At 40.9% G+C, this 21,474-nt stretch overlaps 2 long non-coding RNA genes across 4 annotated transcripts in view; both read right to left on the bottom strand.

Annotated features, from left to right (window-relative positions):
• LOC110193649 (uncharacterized) overlaps positions 1 to 21,474 on the bottom strand; it is a 266,032-nt gene that overhangs the window by 14,417 nt on the left and 230,141 nt on the right. The gene's annotated exons all lie outside the window — the stretch shown is intronic.
• LOC144455896 (uncharacterized) lies at positions 5,560 to 18,692 on the bottom strand. Its single transcript, XR_013484731.1, has 2 exons — positions 18,331 to 18,692; positions 5,560 to 6,084 (listed from the first exon to the last, which is right to left on the bottom strand). It is a non-coding gene; the product is annotated as an uncharacterized LOC144455896 (long non-coding RNA).

Consider the following 21,474-nt stretch of genomic DNA (forward strand, 5'->3'; position numbering starts at 1 on the left):
CCATCTGTAAAATGAGCTGGAAAAGGAAATGGCAAACCACTCCCATATCTCCGCCAAGAAAACCCCAAATGGGGTCAGAAAGAGTCAGATACGACTGAAAGCAACTGAACAACAAATAGACAAGTGTTACCTGATGAGTGGACATGGAGGGGGTGAAGTCTATATCCTTTGAGGGAGTACTTTCATTGATGTGATCACATATTCATTGGAGTATTGGAGAATGCATTGGTATTCCCTGAAAATTACTTTATATTTGCTAACTATGCATTTTATTTTCACTTTTGCATCATGAAAGGGAACATCCACGTGGATAGGCTCACAGATCCATTTGAAATGGCTTTGTAAAATTGGTGACATACTTCTGGAATTCACAGCATTTTAGAGATGAAAGGTACCCTTTGGAGATCCCTTAGTCTGACCCACTTCAGATTTTACAAAAGGGGAAATAGAGAGCCAGAGAGATGAAGTGATTTGCAGGGGGTCACACAGTTTCTAAGTAGCAGCTGCTCAGATTTCTTGACTCCAGTTCCAGGGCTCCTTTCAGGAAAACTTACTGCCTCTCCAATTCATGACCTCCCAAGAATCAGTATAGGCTGAAAAGAGGTTCGAGAAAGGCTTATATCAATTTATGGATAATGAATTCAAAATACCTTGTGTTGACATTAAGAAGGGCAACTTTTCACCTTCCTACAAACTGTCCCTGGGTGCCACCACTGGAGGTAGGTGGGACTAAGGGAATACAATAACCCATGCAGCTTTTGAAGTTCATGTTTACAAGTCAACAGAAGTTGTGACACAGGCTGATGGGAAATTGAGCACACCTCAAGCAATAGCACAGATGTCACAGTGAGAGAATCCTCAGGGAAGATCATGGAAGGGGGAGTGAACATAAGGAAATGGTGTTCTACTACAGGAGCAAATGGGGGTGGGGGTGCCAAGCTGTGGGCTACATTTGACCATCAATGTACCTCTAGCTCCAGGGGCTTCCTGAGGGACCTAAGCAGTAGTATAAGTGGAAATGAGTTACTCTAGGAATCCTGACCGCATTACCACTAAATCAATTTTCCATTAGTGACCCCAGACGAATGTCCACCTGTGCATGCCTCAATATGGGGACAAATTCCCCAAAGCATGACATTCTAGTGCCATGGGCTTGTGGAGGGTCCTAGAGGCTCAGAGTACCAAACCTGAGAGAGATCATGTGGTCCACACCTGTCATTTAAATGGATAGCAATGGTTCAAATTTCAATAGCACTTTACAATTTACAAAAGCACTTTCATCATAATAACCCTGTAAGGTAGGTGGTATGAGTTTTAGGCTCCTTACTTTACAAACAAGGAAACTGAAGTTTAAGGAAATTAAATGAATTGCCCAAGACGCCACACTGGAGAACAGCACAGCTGGGGCTGGAGCCCGGACCCATTGTTCTCTACAGCATCACCAATCAACAAGTAACTACTGAGTGCCAGGGCACTAGGCATACAAAGACCACCAACATGAAACAGTTCCTGCCTTGAAAGAGTTTACACTGATACAACTCATCAGCATATAAAGACAAAACAGCAAACACAAAGCTATATCTAAGGACACTGGGCAGCTAAGGGAATCAGGAAAACCTTCAGGTAGGTGGTGGCACTTGGACAGTGCTTAGAAGGAAGCTAAAGAATCCAAGAGGTGCAGGGAAAGAGGAAGTGCATGCCAAGAATGGGGGGAAAGGTCCAAAGATGGGGGAGGGGTGGTTATGAACAAGAAATGGCAAGAAGGCCAATTTGATGTCAACGTACAATTCAGGAAAAGGAATAAGTTGTCCCACCCACCACTTCAGGGTTTAAAACTCTTTTGTAGCTAGCATTTTGAGAACATGGTGCCACCCCCATTCTTACCTATTGATTCCTTGAGTTCATCCATTATTGTCCATATCACTCATTTGACACTTAGGTAAAATATTTTTTAAACCTTAAAATTCTATATGAGGGGGAAATCATTATTACAACTGAAAAAACCCCTCTTGTATAGGTGTTTAAACTGTGGGCTCATTGAGAACAAAAACTTCTCCTCCCTCCAAACACACGATATATTGCACTTGCATATAATTGAAGCATTAAAATTCATTGGGTGGCTGGACAGATGGATGAACAACGACCAATAACATTTGAGATCATTCATCTTTAAAAAACAAAACCAAAAAATTATGTTTCTAAAGGGATCTATAAAGACATTAAGCCATACGTGTGTGGGTGATTACATGTATGTAGAGAAGCTAGAGAATTTAACTTAAGCCTTAAGTCTTCCTTAGAGATCCATCAGTTTGGGATACCTCTATCTAACATCTCCATCCCAGTCTATTCCTTCTCTCTTTGGTCCATTTAAAAGTAGATAGATAGATAGATAGATAGATAGATAGATAGATAGATAGATAGAGATAGATAGATAGATAGATAGATAGATAGATAGATAGATAGATAGATAGATAGATGTATATGTGTAGGTATATGTGTATATGTATATATATATATATATATATGTGCATATATATAGTTCTACTTCTCATTCTACTTCTGATTCAAGTTGAGCTGTTCTTGCCCTTGTTCTTCCCCCAACCTTTATTCTCAAAAGTGGCAGAGTTTATCTGATTTCCTTGTTCTATTCAAGATAAGATCCACTCCTAAACAGTTGTCCTGGCTGAGCATAAGCTCTACTCTGGTCCCCAGCTTCTCCTGAATGGACTGCTCTTTCTCCTTAACTGTATCCTGTCTCCTATATGGACATATTTTGATTTTTATACAAAGGCAGAGCAATTCATTTTACCGCATTGGCCATCCAATGACATCTCTTACCAACTACCCATTATCTCTGAATAATGAAATCTACTAATAAATTTGTACTTTACTAATTTCTTCCTCTGATGCCTCATTTTGGCACGAAGATGACCTTGGCTTTTTAAAGGCTAAGGCAATGGAGCACAAGCTCTGTCAGGTTCTTTATGCTTTAGCAAATGATCAATTTTTGTAAATGTATCCTAGGATGTTGAAGAATGTGTATATTCTTTAATATTTCCATTAAAAATAACCAAAGTTCTTTCCATTTTTTCCAACATTCTGTTTATATTTTCCGTATCTCTCTTTCTATAGATTTACCTACCTCTAAAAGAAGAATGTTAAACTCTCCTGCAACTATTGTTTTAATATTAATGTCTTTCTATCATTTGGTTAGCCTTCCCTCTAACAGCTTTGACACTATGTTCTTTGGTATATATACGTTAATGATGTCTAGCATATTCTACCAAGATTGAAAGTCTTTTAATTGTTTTTACATGTAATGGGGGGAAATTTTTCAATATATAAACAAATAAATATTTCTTTTAAAAGAAAGTCTTTCAATTTAGGACGGCCATTTGATTCTGTACCTATCATAATAATAGATAACATTTATGTAGCACTTAAAGGCTTGGTAAGCACTAAAAAACATTATCTTGTTTGAGTTCAAAATAACCCTGGGAAAGACATAATGTAAGTATTATAAGTGAGAAAACTGAGACTCAGAGAAGCTACACATCAAGTAAGTGTGGGAGATTTCACCTGAACCCAGGTCTCTCCTGACTCTAGGCCTAGTACTCTTTCCACCACATCACACTCCAGGACCAGCCTTGCTAAATGTATCGAGGCTCATCACCAGAAGGGTGACCACCAGATAGTGAATTTTAGCAACTCAAGAAGGCTTACAAAGGTGTGAAGGAGTCACAATCTATGGTAGCCAACAGAGTACTTATAATGGTAAAATCAGAGAGTGAGGAACTACGTGGATAAAATTACTGATGCTTGGAATATTTGAAGAAGAAAGATGCATAAAAACAATTATTAACATAGCTATATATACACACACAAACTATATCATAAACATACTGCAAAGGCATCCCAACCCCCACTGCAGTGGAGCGTCCCTACAGGTGAGAGTGTGAAATTTAGAACCAGGGGGGATATTAGGAGCATTTAAACAAACCTAATGTCTTTGTGCCTTATTTTCATCTTCTGTAAGATGGGCTAGTGACAGCATTACTTCCTTATAATTTGGATGTAGTGTTTGTTAAATTCCTGACCAAAGAACGTGAAATACTAAAAATGACAGCCATACAGGGTTGGATCCTAGAGAAAGGAGAAAACGCTCTCTTCTGGATGGTCAGAAAGAATCCATCAGGCTGTCCACCAGAGAGCATCTCGTTAAGATCTCTTTGAGGAAGGTCTGATGGCTTGGTAGAAAGAGTCTGGACCAGGAATTGGAGGATCTGAGTCCTCATCCTGGCCCCGCTCCCTACTAGCCCTGTGACGGTAACCTTGATCATCTCTCCACCTAACTGGGTCTCAATGTTTACAAATGTAGAATAAAGGTCACTGGATTAAATACATTGTAGATTTTCTCTAAGGTTTCTTTCAGCTCAAATATTCCATAATTTTGGGATAATCATGACTGCTTTAGAAACATTGGGATCATAGGCTCAATTTCATCTCCAGACCTTTAACAGACCGAATCTCTGAGTTGAAAAAGATCCTTAGAAACCTTTGAGTCCAGCTTCCCATGCCATATAGTAATTTCTGCTATACCAGACCTGAGAAGTGGTCATCCAATTTCTCTGACTCGAATATTCACTAGGACAGGGAACTCACTACTTCACAAAGCTGCTGAGTCTCTGTCAGTAGAAGAATAATGGTATGCCTGCTTTAATTTTAAAGGAATCCAAAGTACATCCGCTGCCCATCTGCCTGCACTTAGAAACCCATCAACTGCTTCACAGGTCCCTCCTTTAATGTGCTTAAGCCCTCCTAAAGATGATATATGTCACTTAAGGTATTCACAATATTTCTAACTTGAGTGTCATCTGCAGATATCAGCATTATAGGCACGGCCTTACTCCTGGACCTTTAGTGAAAAAAATGGAGAGACCACCCTTCCAATGATTGTGACATTCCTCCTTGACAAACCCCAGCCGTTCTTAATGACACCCTATCTGCCTACTTTATTACCCCCTTCTCTGTCCCCAAAGGAAGTTAGGTACCTTTAGCCAGCATCATAACCACACTTGGACAGTGCACCTACATGAGAAGGCCTGAGTCTTAGCTATACCCTCTTCTCCAATTGCTCATATCTGACCATATCCCCTAATATTTATGGGACTTTGTTAATAAAAGATTCCCACATGTGACCCTGAGTATGTGGCCAATTAGAGAATCAGTAGATTACTACTGATCTACTCTGTCATAGCATATGAAGAGTACTGGGGAGGTCACCCCATCTCCAACAAGATCTCTTTCACTGTTCTGTCGTGGTGCCTGAAATTATACCATTAACAAATCTATCGTCTTCTCCATCCTCCTTCTTTTTTAAAATGTAGAAACAGGGGAATGGCTGAACAAATTGGGAGATGTGAATGTTCCAGATTATTATGCCATAAGAAATGACAAACAGGAGGAATTCAGAGAAGCATGGGAAGACCCATGATATGATGTAAAATGAAGGAAGCAGAACCAAGAGAACAACATACACAATGACAAACATAATATCAGTAAACAGTCAACAAGCATTTTTTTGTCAATTACATATAAACAAAAATTTTTTACAAACACTCACTTTTTAAAATTTTGAGTTCCAGATTCTCTCCCTCCCTGCTTCACCTGATCATTTCTTGAGAAGGCAAGCAATCTCATTTAGGTCATATATGTGCAGTCATGTAAAACATTTCTATATTAGTCCAAAACAAACATTTTTGAAGAACTTACTACAGGCCAGGTACTGCTCTTTGGATGCAAAGAAAGAGGTAGGGGGGAATAGTCCTTGTCTTCAGGATACTTCTAGTCTGATATAGGTAATAAAAACATTGAGAAGTATTTGGAATTTGACAAATGTAACAAACAACCCAGCACGGGTAAGGAAACACGCTTTCCCTCTTTCAGTAATGGCGTGGGAACTGCAGGGGTAGAATATGGCACACATGATCAGAGATGGTGGTGGTGTCAGTTGACTTTGCTCGAATGCGTTCTTCTTTTGTCATATGGAAGGGTTTGATGGGAGTTTGTATTAAGGGGAAATACCTGTGGTGTGAAAACAAAAGGCAACAAGTAAACCTTTTTTTGTTTTAAAAGATGGAAAAGTACCTGTGAGGAATAATATTAATGGCTTTTACTTACCTCACTAATAACTTATTGTGGATTAGTTTATCATGTGTTTTCTTCCAGTTTATGACGAATAGAGAGCAGGGAGAGTTAAGAGGAATAAAAACAAAAAGAAAAGAAGATGGCAGTTTTGCCTAAAATGAAATATAACATTGCTCTGGAGCAGTCATCCCATAATGCCATTGTGGCTGGTAAGCCTACTGACTTGAAAATAAGCAGGACACAAATTACCGCCCTATGACCTTTTATAGCCAAGCCCCTTCACTTGCAGAAGGTACTGTACACATTTATTCCAATAAGTTTAAATCACTTACTCCTTTTCTGGCATAGGACATGTCATCTAGGGGTCTGGGTGTGGGAGAAATCTTAGAAATCATCGAATTCAAACCCTTCATTTGCAAAATGAGGAAACACATCTAGAGAAAGAAAGAAACTCATTTGGGGTCATAGAACTAGTAAATATCAGAGACAGTGGGGGAACCCCACTCTTCTGACTCCAGACCCAGTCCTTTCCCTTCCAAACCACAATGGCTTGCCCAGAATCACAAAGCAAATAAATGACAAAACTGAATTTCAGTCCTCCAATTCCAATGTCAGTGCTTTCCCTGCCACTGCACCCAGGCTGCTCCAAGATGAGCATATTAGATTCGTGGTGTGGTAGGTATAGAGACAAGCTAGGGAGTTTGCTTGTGGAAGATACTTCTCTGGATATTATTAAGAATAAGAAAGGCAGCTGACTTGCTTTGTGATCTTAGGTAGGTTTCTCTAGGCCTCAGTTTCCTACTTTGTAAAATGAAGGAAATGGACTAGAAAATCAAGAGGACTACTTCCCAACTCTGACTCTTTCTCCATTCTACAATCTGGAATACCTTAAGTAAATATGCATGAAATAAAGGGTCAGAATAAATGTCATCTAAGATCCATCTAGATTTAAAATTGTATGAATTTTTAGGTCTCCTCCTTCTGCCATAGTATTCATTGATCTCTATGCTTTTTAAAAATAAATTTGTATTGATATCTTTTGTTTTTACATTTCCCAATGTATCCCTCCCTCTTGTCTTCCCAGAGGTACCCCTTAAAATAAAGAATAATAAAGTTTTTTTTTAAGTTTGGCAAAACTACCAACACATATAAAAAGTCTGGCATTATAAAAAGTGTTCCACACCTATAGTCACCCACCCCCACCTCTACAAAGAAGACTGGGATGTGCCTTTTAATGTCTTGTCTTTAGGGTCAATTGATGATCCTGGATAATGCAGTAGATAGAGTGTAGAAATTGAAATCAAGAAGGTGTGAGTTTGAATCCTGCCTCAGACACTTATCACCCAAGTCATTTCACTTCTCTGTGCCTCAGTTTCCTCATCTATAAAATAGAGATAATAGCACCTACCTCACAGAGTTGTGAGGAGTCAAATACATATGTAAATGCTTTGCAAATCTTAAAGCACATGAGCTTTATAAATGCTAATTTTTTTTTAAATGAAGAAAACCCTGTATTTGGAGTTAGAGAATCCAGGTCCAAGTCTTTTCCAAGTCTGACTTCACTTCACTCTTTATTAAGATAATAGAGATCATCACACTATGATCTGTCTCTTCTTCCTTACTCCACATCTCAAAATCGCTTGCTATTAATTCTCCATTTTCTCTTTCTTTACTCCAGTTTCTGATGAAGTAGGGACCCTTCTCTTCCCAAACGATCAATTGTCAGATTTGATGGTCTTTTCTCAGTTCTCATCCTTGAAACCACTCTCTCATCTCTCATAGCAGATTCCCCCTGAAATCATACTTTCATTCTTTTTAACCTTCAATCTCTCCCCATCTACTATTTCCTTCCCTGCTGCCTTCAAACATGCCCAGGTCTCCCCCATTTAAAAAAAAAAAACAACAACAACTCTTCACTTGAACCTAGTATCTTCTTAAGCTGTCATCCTTTCACCTCTTTCCTTTCACTATAAACTTCTAGATAAAGCTGTCTATATTTGTTGTGGCCACTTTCTTTTCTTTCACTCTTAGCCCCTGGCAATCTGGCTTCTGACCTTATCACTTAACTGAAACCACTTTCTCCAAAGTTACCAATGATCTTTTAATTGTCAAATCCGATGGCCTTTTGTCAGTCCTCATCCTCTTGGCCCATTGCTGGATTTGATCACTCTCTCCCCCTAGACATCCTTTCTGCTCTGGGTTTTAATAGCCCTGCTTTCTCTTGGTTCTCTTCCTACCCCTCTGACTTCTTTAGTTTCCTTTGCAGGACCATTGTCCATCTCCTGACACCTAATTGTGAGAATACCCCAAGGATCTGTCCCAGTTCTTTTTCTATATGCTCTCCCTTGGTTATCTCATCAGATCCCAGGGGTTCACAGAGATAAATGATGATGCCTCCTAGATCTGTATATCCAATCCCACTCTCTCCTTTGTACCAGTCCTGCATCATCATCTAGCTATTAGATATTTCCCCCTGGATGTCCCGTAAGTATCTCAAACTCAACAGAACTCATTCTCTTTCTTTCCAAACCCACCCTTCTTCCGAACTTCCCTATTTCTGACCAGGGGCCCACCATCCTTTCTGTCACCCAGATTTACAACCTCAGAGTCATCCTCGATTCCTCATTCTTGCTCACTCCTGCCCATATCTAGTTCATTGCCAAGTTTTATTGATTGCACCTCCCCAGCATCTCTCACATCCATATCCTTGACTCTACTCACATGGCCACCTCCCTAGTTTGAGCGCTCATCACTTATCTGTACTTTTGCAATAGCTTCCTAATTGATCTCATTGCCTCATCTCTTTCCTCTTTAATCCATCCTCCACACAACTGCCAAATTGATTTTCCTAAAGCACAGACCACTCTCCTGTTCAGTAAGCTGTAGTGGCTCCCTATTGCTTCTAGGATCAGACACAAATTCCTCTGTTTGGCATTTACAGCCTGTTACAACATGGCTCCTGCTTACCTTTCCAGGCTTTTCACACACTCTATATGGCAGCCAAACTGACCTATTTGCTCTTTTATACACCAATCGATCTCCTTCCATTCTCCCTTTGCCTTGGCTATGTCCCATCCCTGGAACTGTATCTCCTCATCTTTCTCCCTCTTAGAATTCCTACCTTTTTATGAAGCTCAGATTAATTATGACCTCATTTCATGAGACTTTTCCTGATCTCCCAAGCTAAGTGCCCCCCCCAAAATCCCTTATATTTCCCTTATGTGAACTTTATATTGATTTCTATGTATGTCCCTCCCCCCCAGTAGAATGTAAGCTCCTTGAGGGTAGGAACTGTTTCATCTTTGTCCTCATATTGACAGTATCTAGCAAAGTGCCTGGCATGCAGTAGGTGCTTAATTAATATCTGCTTACTGCTTAGTTTATTAGTTGCGTGAACTTAGGCAATCACCTACCCTCTCTGGGACTCTGTGTCCTCATCTATAAATGGAGGTAATAATAACTCTTGCCTTCTTCCCAACAACCTTTGTAGATCTCAAGGTAATGTAGAAAGGTACATGGCTATTATGAGAAGGTAATCCCTTCCTACTACCCCAGTCATACCTCCTCTCCAGTCTTCTAATTCATGTCTCAGAGGAAATCTTCACAAACAATTCTTTGAATGCCTGCTGTCCATTAGCTGGCCCAAGGACCAGCACTCTAATCATCATGTTAATGAGCAGAAGTGCATTTACCCAGACTGGATGAAGCTTTACAAGACATTCATGCTTAATGGCTGAAGACTGCCAGGGGAGAAGGATGAGTAGACTTTGCAGACTTACAGATCAGAGAGGAAGACTAGACTAACACATAACAAAGAAAGGAATAGCATAGGTTTTTATGCCCAGAGGTAAGCAAACAACTCTAGGGTCACCCGCATAAAAAGTGGAATCTAAAACCATGACTGAGTTGAAAAATGAATGTTGTTGATCTGTTCTTTGTTCTAGGGCTTGGATGGGCTACCCAAATGGGAAGAGGGGGAGTAGGAAAGATGATTGGGGGGATAGTTGGAGAGGAAGAGGAAATGAAAGCTTCAGGCCATGGGGAGGTCTGGCTGAAATTCATAGAACTTATTGTCTGTAGCTCTCATTCCACAATAAATCATGCCTCGTGACATCTCTTGTATCATTCTCTTGTGTTATTATTTAAGTCATGTATCAACATTTAACATTTCACATATTTTTGTTCTGTCTCCCGAGAGAGACTGTAAACTCCTAGAGGGAAAGAAACATATCTTAGAACTCTAATTCCCATACATACCTAGCAAGGGCCATGCATACAGTAGGTACTTTTTTAAAAATCTGCTGACCGATTCATTACCGTCATCAAAAAGCATTTATCAAGCACTTGCGTAGTGAGATGCCATAGGAAGAGAATTATTCAGACTCAGCCCTGCCCTCTAAGAGCCTTCATAGGCCTCTGCCTCTACTTTTCCTATACCTCCTCCCTCCACACACTTTATTGTGGTTGACTCTTCCCTCAGTGCTTCCGCGTGGGTGAACACCCCAGGTGTGACCAACCGAGAGGCTCCTTGTCAGCTCCTGTCCTAGAAGAAGGTAGAACTGTGTAGCCTATATTGGCCTGGCTCTCAGGTTACATCCAAAGATTATCCCAGCACCTGGAGATTCAAGAACTCTCATTTTCCAACTGTTTGGAGGTGTTACAAAGAGACTTAGCAGGGCTGAGGCCTGGAATATATTTGATGACATTTTCTATTAGTGACTTGGCTGAACACATAGATGATATCCTTAAATTTGAAGGTGGCCCTAAGCTTGGAAGGATGCCTCACAGGATGGTAGCATCAAGGTCCAGAAAAGATCTTCACAGTCTGGGAGAAAAGAGTTAAATGTAACTAGGTTAATTGGATTAAATGTAAAGTCCTGAACTAAGGTTCAAAAAATCAACTACACAAATGGAAGGTTGATAAGACCAAGCTTCAACCATGAAAAATGTCCTAGAGGTTTCAGTGGAATAAGAATTGAATATAGGTCAACAATGTAACATATCAGCACCCTCCCCCCCAAAAAAGATAATGTAGCCTTTGAATTCAATATAAAGAAACACAATTTCTAGGGCAAAGGAGATATTAGAGTATTCAACTACCCCATGTGATTTAATACACCTGGAATGTTATATTCCATTCTGTGCACTCACTTTTAAGAGGGATATTGCTAAGCTGAGCCATATCCAAAGGAGGATGACCTGAGTGTAAACATGCCATGTGGGGGATGTGTTGTCTTGTCAACAGGAAGAAGAGTGAGGCGAAGGGGAGGAGAGTTGAGAACATGGTGACCTCGACTCTCTGAGGTCTTTCAAATGGAGAAGCTCTCTGTATTTCTGGGGAACAGAACTGAAGCTGGTGGGTAGGAGGTATAAGAAGACATATTTTTGGCATATCATAAAAGAGGACCTCCTAATTAGTAGAATGATTGAAAAGTGACATGGGTTCTTCTGAGTGCCCCATCAATCAAGGCACTCAAGCTATATCAAGGGTGATATAGAAGGGATGCCTGTAGAGAGCAGCATTAAATGACCACCAAGGCCACTTTCAACTTCAGACAGTCATTTTGTTGAGAATTTCTAAGGTCTCTTACCAAGCTCTAAACTCTATGATCCTGTCTCAAAAATAACAACAGTCAGCAGTCATAGGGTCTTATTTACACATTGTGTCAATATGCCATTGATGTGTATACACACATTATTGTTTATTAACATAAATAATTAGTATCAAGGATTTTGTTTTGTAAATAATAATAATAATAATAATAATAATAAGCTGAATCCCTGGAAACCCTGAAGAATAAAGTATTGCAAAGTAATACATTCACAATCTAGGATAAACGATACCAAAAAAGTCACAGTAAGAGACACACATACAAAAAACCAGTAGCCCAATTCTGATATTGTTATAAGGTATTTAGTGGAAAGAGCCAGAGGATTTGTTGTTTCTACCCAGTTCATTCCCAGGTTTCTATATCCAGACCTAGACTTCTCTCCTGAACGTCTAATCCCATATCACCATCTCCCTCTTGGACATCGGCACCTGGATGTCCCATAGGCCTCTTAACACAACACGTCCAAAACAGAATTTGTTATCTCCCCACACATACACACTTCAAACTTTTCTATTTCTGTTGAGGACACTACCGTTAGTCCAGTCATCCAGGTTGTCCTCCTCAGAGTCGTCTTCAACTCTTCATGCTCATTCATCTCTTCTCACAAAGCAATCAGCCACCAAAACTTATTGATTCCACCTTCCAATACATCACACATCCATACCTTCTCCCCACTTATCTGGCCACCCACGTAGCTCAGGTACCTCCTGCTAGGACTATTACAATGGCCTCCCAACTGGTCTCCCTGTATCTAGCCTTTCTTTCCTCCAACTCATCCTCCAGAAAATTGGCTAAATAATATTCCTGAAGCACAGGTCTAAGCATGTCACTCATCTGCTTAAGAAATTCCAACAACTCCCTATTGCCTCTAGCTTAAAATACAAATTCCTTAGCTTGGCAATTAAAACCCTTCACAATCTGGCTCCAGCTTGCCTTTCGAGGCTTGTTACACCTTTTTTTCCCTTTCATGTAGTCTATATTCTAGCCAAATGGCCTATTTGCTTTTCCTGAACTCAGCACTCCATTTCCCACTTTCATGCCTTTCTCTTCATAGGCTGTTCCCTCTGTCTGGAATGCACTCCCTCCCCACCATTACCTGTGTAGAATCATCAGCCTTCTTTAAGGCTCAACTCCTGAGCCATCTCCAGCAGCAAGCCTTTATTGATGAATCCCCTTGGTTGTAAGGGCTTGCTCCCTCGTCCTCAGATTATGATGCACATATTAACTATTCACGTGTTGTATCCTTCCTCACCTTCTCTCCTCACCAACTGTTTTTCATTTTCTCTTTATATTCCCAGTATCTAGCATAGTACCTTGCACGTGATAGGCAAATGCTTGTTGGATTGAATTGGATTGAATGACAGTCAAAAGACCTGGGTTCTAGTCCTGATTCTGCCACTAATTATCTTGGAAACTTTGGGTAATTTACTTCACCTCTCTTTAACAATAAGACCAGTACCTATCCTAATAGCTAATAATAATGGCTAGCATTTATGTAGTTCTTCTAGATTTGCCTAAGCACTTTATATAAGTCAACTCATTGCCCCTCACAACAACCTTTGAGGTAGGTACTATTATTATCTCTATTTTACAGACAAGGAAACTGAGTCACAGAGAAGTAACTTGCCTAAGGTCACACAGCTAGCAATTATCTGAGGCAAGATTCAAACTCAGGTCTTCCTGACCTGTGCTCTACTGCTCTTCCACCTACTCGCCCAAATTTTCTACCAAAGTCCTCGTTTGATGTCTCATTGTGGTATGTAGATGACCCAGGGCTCTTCAAGGTTATTTCAACAAAGTTTAAGTCCTGTAAGGCCCTGCCAGGCTGGAAAGACTTTAAGTATGGTCCTAATGGTAGCCTTTATATTCTAAAGATCAGCCTGACTAAATTTAGAGATCTTCCTCAGGTTGTCCATGGCGATGAATCCTTTGGCCACAGAACCTTCTGAAGAATGTCTACCAAGTAGAAGAGGTGTTGCAATCTGCAACCAATAGAAGAAATGCCCAGATCAATGAAACCATCAGTTCTGGAAATACTGAAATTTTACCCATTCCAGAATTATAGAGAAGATCAAATGAAATAATGGATTTGAAAACACTTTGGAAAGTTAAAAGTATAAATTAAAAACTAAAGGGGTGAGGAACAAGGATTATTGGAGGAAGGTAGCACCTTGGTAAGGACGTCAAGTCTAGGCTTAGGCATTTGGGCCTGGGAAAGTGAAATACAAAACAGCGCTTGGTCACATTCAGAGGCATACCAGAATTCTGGCCTCCTGCACAACATTTTGGAAAAAGTGAACAGCCTAAGTGAACCATCTTTATGTAAGGCTATGATAATTTCTCAAAGGTTCTATTTTACAGAATTATACAATCTTATAGTTAGAAGGGACCTTAGAACAAAGGACATCAGGATTGGAAGGAATCTTAAAGGTCATCCAGTCCAATGTGGTCAAACTTAAATAGAAATAGAGCCATTAAACCATAATAAGGATACTCACAGGTACAAGAAACGGAAGCAGAACAATACTGAACAAGGCTGACCTCTAAACCCTGCTGCCTCCTTTCATTGTTCCCAGGGTACAAAGTAGTTGTTAAAAACAGAACCTACCACCCTGGCTTAAGCCCTCACCACTCACCCAAAGGAGGCCTCGTCAATGGCCATACTGGCTTACTTACTGTCTTCCAGAAAGACCTTGCACTTTCCTGACTCCGTACCTTTGCCTGAAGACTTATTTGACATTACCCTCCCACATGCACTCTAAGTCCCAGCCAAACTGGCCTCATTAATTCTCTTCATACTTAGCATTCCACCTCCTACCTTTAGGCCTATATACTGGTTATCCCCAGGCCTGAATGCCATCCATCCTTGGAATCCTTAGCTTTACTCAAGGTTCACCTCAAGTGCTACCTCCTATTCAAAGTTCATCTTTACCCTGAAAACTGCCACTTTGTTAGCTAGCCTAGCACCCATACTCCAAATTATTTTGCATACATTCCACATTCACATATCTCAGTAGATCTTATTTTCCCCTAGTAGAACATAAGCTCCTTAAGAATAGGGACCATTTCCCTTTTTATTTTTGTATTCCTAGGGCCTACCTCAGTGTTTGTTAAATTGAATTGTTGGATTAAATTGGCCAACCTCCCCTCTTGGAATAATAACATCAATCATGAAAATGACAATAATGAAAAGTAGTCTGGAACAGTGGAAAGAGACCCAGCTTCGATCAAAAAGTCCCATGTTCAACACTTCTTGGCTATGTGACCCTGGGCAAGTCACTTAAACATCTCAGAACCCCAAATAACTTTGTAAGACTACAAGGCTTTTTTAAAATAGTATTTTATTTTTTCCAATTCCATGTAAAGACAATTTTTAACATTCGTTTTAAAATAATTTTTGAGTTCCAAATTTTCTCCCTCCCTAAAGCAGTAAGAAATTTGATATAGCTTATATATGTGCAATCATGTTAAACATATTTCCATATTAGTAAGACTATAAATTGTAGAACACTCATTTATCTGCACGGGTAGAAAGAGTGTCTTCACTAGGGAGTTCTCCACACCGATGAAATCACAGATCCAGATTTTAAAAGAGACAGACAGGCAGAATAACCACTCACATTTGTCTATTAGTGTAAGGTCTTCAGAATTACTCACTAAGGTATGCAGTGCAAATATTATTGTTCCTATTTAACAGATAAGGAAACTGAGGCTCAGGGCAATTAAGAGGCTACTTGGGGGTCACACAAGCCATAAGCATTAGAGATGAGATTGAAAGATAGCTCTCTGTTGACTACAAGCCTGGCATTCTTTGGTACTACATCATGCTGCTTTTGTAACGCTCTCATCCACCTGCCTACACCCTCCCTCCCTCTCTATGTCAAGGCCCAAACCACACAGCCACCAGAGCCCAGCTTATGGCTCTTCTTCACCATAAAGTCTTCCATGATCAGCCCTAACTACAATGATTTCCCCCTCCTTAAAACAGAGTTCTGATTGTCTCTATCCCTCATTTGGCTACTTGCTACTTTGCAATATCCCTTTCATTTATTACTTTTCAGATCTTGTATTTTTTCCATAGCTCTTTGCCTGGATGTATCTTGTCTCCTCCACTAGACTCTAAGTGTCTTAAAGGCAAGAGAATGTCATTCATCTTTGCGTTATCCCCTACTTCCCAATCCCTCCCCCCCCCCAGTGCCTACCTAGCATGGTGCACCATATGGGTTTTCTGTAAGTATTTACTGCCTTGATTTCTTACTTCAGAAGGGAACTCTTCCAGCTACTGTTTTTGGTCATTAGAGTTAAGAGCAAATAGATGTTATCCCTAACCTCATGAGGTAGGAGCATAACCCTTCAAAATGTAGGTGGTGTTTGCTTAAGTTAAAAAGTCGACCAGCCTGATCCCAATGCCTGAGGGACTTACACAATACAGGCCTACCTTGTTCTATTGCGCTTTGCTTTATTGCACTTTGCAGACATTGCATTTTTTACAAATTGAAGGTTTGTAAGAATTCTGTGTCAAGCAAGTTTATCGGTGCCATTTTTTCAACAGCATGTGCTCACATTGTGTTTTTGTTTACATTTTGTGAACTTCCCAATATTTCAAACTTTATCATTTCATCATATCTATTGTGATGGACTGTGATCAATGATCTTTGATGTTGCTATTGTCATTGTTTTGGGGCACCATGAACCATGCCCATAAGATGGCCAACTTAATCAGTAAGCGTTGTGTGTGTTCTGACTGCTCCACCAACCAGCCTTTTCCCACCTCTCTCCTTTTTCTTGGGTCTACACATAATAATATTGAAATCAGGCCAATTAATAACCCTGTACTAGCCTCTAAGTGTTCAAATGAAAGGAAGAGTTAATTGATGTGGCAAACTTCATCACTGCCTTATGTTAAGAAATTTCTACAACCACCCCAACCTTCAGCAGCCACCAACAAGACCCTCCACCAGCAAAGAGATTACAACTCCCTGAAGGCTCAGATGATGGCTAGCATTTTTTAGCAATAAAGTACTTTTTAATTAAGGTATATACATTGTTGTTTAGACATAATACTATTGCACAATTAATAGACTTTAGTATAGTATAAACATAACTTTTCTATGAATAGGAAAACCAAAAAATGTGTGACTTGCTTTATTGCAGTAGTCAGGAAGTGAACTTGCAGCATCTCCAAGGTATGCCTATACTAATATCTGACACCTAGATAGCATTTTGCATAGCTTATCTCACTTGAGGCTTATAACAGACTTCACATAGGTACTGCAGGTGTTCTTATCTTCATTTTTACAGAAGATAAAGATAAAGCTCAGTGAGGGTAAATGACTTGTCTTTGGTTACACCTTAGCAGAGGTAGGGTTTGAACACAGGTCTGTCCTGATGCCAAGTCCAACATTCTATCTATTATGCCTGCCCAGCTTACTGTAGAATATAAGCTTCTGGAGGGAGGAGACTTTCATTTTTGTCTTAGCATCTCCAGTACCAAACACAGTGCTTTGCACATAGTAGGCTCTTAATAAATACTTATTGAACTGAATTGGCACAAACTGAGAGTAGAGTCTTCTGAGGGCAGAAGCTTTTTTTTAGGGACTAGGAAGATATGAGGAACTACCCTAAACCAAGGAGCATGGAAGGAGGTGCAGGAACGGGAAAGACCAAGTGAGGTATGGAAGGGAGCTAAGGATGGCTGGGACCAAGAGAGAGGGAAAAAAGGGAGGCTCTGCAGTTTCCCAGGCACCTCTATGACCTTTGCCAAGCCGCTCTCCTTCTCTGTAGAGGCGGAAGCTTCCCTGTTTGTAAGATTAGGGTGTTGGGCTAGATCAGGGCTTTTAAACCTTTTCTGTGCCATGGATCCCTCTGGCATCTGGTAAGGCTTATGGACCCCTTCTCAGAATCATATTTGCCTACAAATAGCACTAAATTTCAGTCAGAGGTTGGTGAAAACAACATTTTTCCCCTTCCAATTTCATCAACTCCCTGAAATCTATCTGCGGATACCAGGTTAAGAATGTCTGGACTAGACAATCCCTAAAGTTCCTCCCAGACCTAAGGTTTTATTGAGTTTTGCGAATTAGAAAAATATCCAAAGAGCCAGTCTAACCATCACAGTTCATCAGTCTACTGAGAATCTTCTTCAGGCCCCAACCCTCAGAGCTGATGGATAGAATCAAAGAACATTAGAACTGAAAAGATCCATAGAGGTCATGCATAAGAGCTAATGGTGTGCCATTGGCACATGGAAAGAGTATTCCTTTGTCACTCATTACCCAAGAGTCCAGAGTTTGCAAGGGCCTGGACACTGGATCCAGGGAAAGTATCTGGCCTCCCCAGGATGTGGCCTCACCACTAACTGAAAGAAGGCCACCAAGTCCTCACCCTCTGCAGAAGCAGTTTGGGTAGAAGAAGCAGGGGCGGGGGGCAGGAAGATGATGCAAAAACCGAGGAGTTAGGGAAACTCATCATCACGTGAGGACAGACTGAGTAGATGCAGGGAGAAGTAACAAGTACTGGAAAGGGTTTTGAAAGGAAAATTCTAGAAAAGGGAAAGAAATAGAAAACCCACCTGCTTATTGATCTGGCAATATGAAAGGGGTTTTTCTGCTGGCTCTCAAGCCAGAGACGAATCTATTGGATAAAATCACGCTCTCCTGCTGCCCAGGCTTCAGCCTCTCCAGGCTGCTGTTAATTAGAGCAGCATTAGCAGGAAGGCAGCTGGGCAGCGGGGGAGGAGATGCCGCACTAGGCTCTCTGTAGCTGATAGACACCCGGTCCATTAGGGGTGTGCTGTTCCTGAAAGCTGGTGGTCAGTTTTTCCTAGCAGCTGGAGCTTTGCCTGGGTCTCTCCTCTGCTCCCTCCTCTGCACGCACAGGCACGCTAGCTTGCGTGCTCACACGTGCACACATACACACACACACACACACACACACACACACACACACAGAGCTGTCAAATAAGCTGAAACAACCCTGAAAGGAGGCAAGAAGTGAAAGTGAGCAACCTCTAGTGAAAGGAAGAGACATGCACAGACAGCTCTAATATTTATGTGGTTGCTACAGAACTAGGCATGGCTCTCTCCACCCCCTGCTCTCTCCTCCCACTCAGCTCACTAGCCAGGGAGCTGGGTATTTCCTCTTTCTGTGGCAGTTTTTGAGCATCCCTAGGAAGGTCAGGAAGATCCCCCTTCCCTGGCTTGGGAGATAAAGCTCTGCTTTGGACGTCAGCTCTGAGTCTAAATGGGAGAGGAAGGACCATGAGCTTCGGGTACCACAGGCTATCCCAGCTACAGACTGAGGCATCAGGCCTGCTGGGTCCCTGGAGCCGAAGCACTTTACCCAGATCCAGTCATAGAGGAAATGCTCCACAAATATCCATTAGTCAAACTAAGCCAAAGGAGCCCCCAACCCTATGTGAAGTTGTGCCTATGAGTCTGGAATTTCAATCCCGCCGCCCCAGCCCCCCATGCTCTGTAGTCAAGGGCTGACCAGTTATGTGTCTTCTCACTAACCAGCTCCATATGCCCAGCATAACCCAAGGGTTATCTGAAAAGGAGCGTTTTCTGCCCTGTTACATTAATAATATCTCTTAAAAGCAGACTCAACCAAAGGAGGTCAACAGCACGAACAAGGGAAGCTTCCAAATCCCCTCACCAAACAAGCAAGCTCAATATGCTGACTACAATTGTTCTTCTAGGGAATATTCCACTCATCCACCCACCCCACCCCTAGCCTGCCCGTTATCCTTCCCTTGCAGGAAGGGAATTGAGGCATGGAGCCTCCTAATGAAGACAGACGCTGGGATCATGCGGTTATTTTTTTCTTCTCAGAACTTAGCACTATGCCTGACACCTAATAAGCCCTTAATAAATGTTTGTTGGTTAATTGAAAGCCTATGGGAATTGGAGTTCAGAAGACTTGGGTTCAAATACTGCCTCTGAGGTTTAACAGCTGTGTGCCAATGGAAAAGTAATTTCCTTCTCCCTAAACCAGTTTTCTCATCTGTAAAATGGATCTGAGGGTCAACTAAAATAACATGAGACCAAATAAATTCTAGTTATCAATATTAATATTAAAACTAATATCTCGCAGGACTGTTAGGAAGCTCCAGTGAGATACTGTACCTAAAGCAGGGTCTCAGACTTTTTGTGTGTGTTACAGACCCCTCTGGCAGTCTAGTAAAGCCTATGGCTCTCTTCTCAGAATAATGTTAATTGCATAAAATAATATATATATAAGATTACAAAGGAAACCAATTACATTGAAACATAATTATCAAAATATTCATGGACCCCAGGTTAAGAACCCTTGGAAGCATTTCAAAATCTTTAAAGCCCTCAACTATCACTATTGACAACTGTAAATGTTTCACAAGGTAGAACTAAAGAGTTAGAGATCTGTAGGACCGTGTCAGCCTTATGTTTCACATGACAAACAGCACTCCCACCCCATTTCCCATCCTAGGTCTTTTCCTTAAAGAACCAGATTTTCAAGCCACACCCCATCTGCTGTTCCAGTTACTGAATTGTGTGAATTGTTTTTACCCCTGGGGGTTAGAGCAAAACAAAATGAAAAGAAAGGAGTCTTATAAAGGGGTCAACTCCTCAGTCCAGAAGAACAACTTTGGGAGGATTTTCAAGGAATAGCTCAGCTAAAATAAGCAGAAGGAAAAGGAAGAGAAGAGAGGAAAGGAGGAAAAAAGAGGAAGGAGGAGAAGAAAGAAGAGAAGGAGGAAGAGGAGAAGAAGAATAAGATGATGATGATGATGATGATGATGATGATGATGATGATGATGATTTGATAAATGTTAGTCAAGCGGGACACTAATTGTTTAACAAAAGAAAGGCAGTAACAATAATAATATTCACCTCATCTCTGGATTCTCCCTTTCACTAAAGATCTCAGTTCATTTAGCTGGTGCAAACTAAATATCGGCAATACCCTAATGTGATTGAAGACAGTGCAAGCATTAATATCCCTATATGGCTTTCCAGCAAAGTCACAGAGAAGGGTAAGCAGCTAGCCCAGCATTTTAGAGTTGGGGAAAATAGCTTAGAGCTCCTAGCTATGAATTTAGTGCTTTATCTAATTATAGGCTATGTTGTCCTTCCTTTCCTTCTTTTTTTCCTTCTTTCCTTCTTTTCCTTCCTTCTTTTCCTTCTTTTTTTCTTTCCCTTCCTTTCCCTCTTTTTCCTTCCTTCCTTCTTTCCTTCTTTTCTTTCCTTCCTTCCTTTCCTTTTTTCCTTCCTTCTTTCCTTCCTTCCTTCCATTACACAAAAGTGGTAGATCAGGGAGTAGAATCTGTGCCTCTTAACCCCCAAGGTTAACCCCCAACTCTTGTCACCACATAATTAAACATAATACAAAGACTGAAGATTCCTCAGTTGCCTCTATGGTCCCTTCCAGCTTTATATCTGTGATCTTATGAGCCTATGGTTTCTTCTTCTCCCTGGACCCCTTGCCTCCCCAGTATACCTGTTGGTTTTAATACTCAATGTTTCCCAGGTTTCTGTTTTGGTTGCCGCCCACAATTAGAGCCATCTTTGGGGCTACATTGGTACCTATAAACACAACCAAGATAAACCCTGGAGCGCAGCAGTCACTGTTTTCTCAAACCTCCAAGGTGACCCCCAGGCAGCAACATTCTGAGCATGAAGGGGTGGGTGGGAGTTTTTGCAGTCTCAGATGCCCCCTCATTGGCTTTAATTCTCTA

The sequence above is a fragment of the Phascolarctos cinereus genome, unplaced genomic scaffold (assembly GCF_003287225.1).
Source record: "Phascolarctos cinereus isolate Bilbo 61053 unplaced genomic scaffold, phaCin_HiC Scaffold_2;HRSCAF=192, whole genome shotgun sequence".
Classification (NCBI taxonomy): domain Eukaryota; kingdom Metazoa; phylum Chordata; class Mammalia; order Diprotodontia; family Phascolarctidae; genus Phascolarctos; species Phascolarctos cinereus.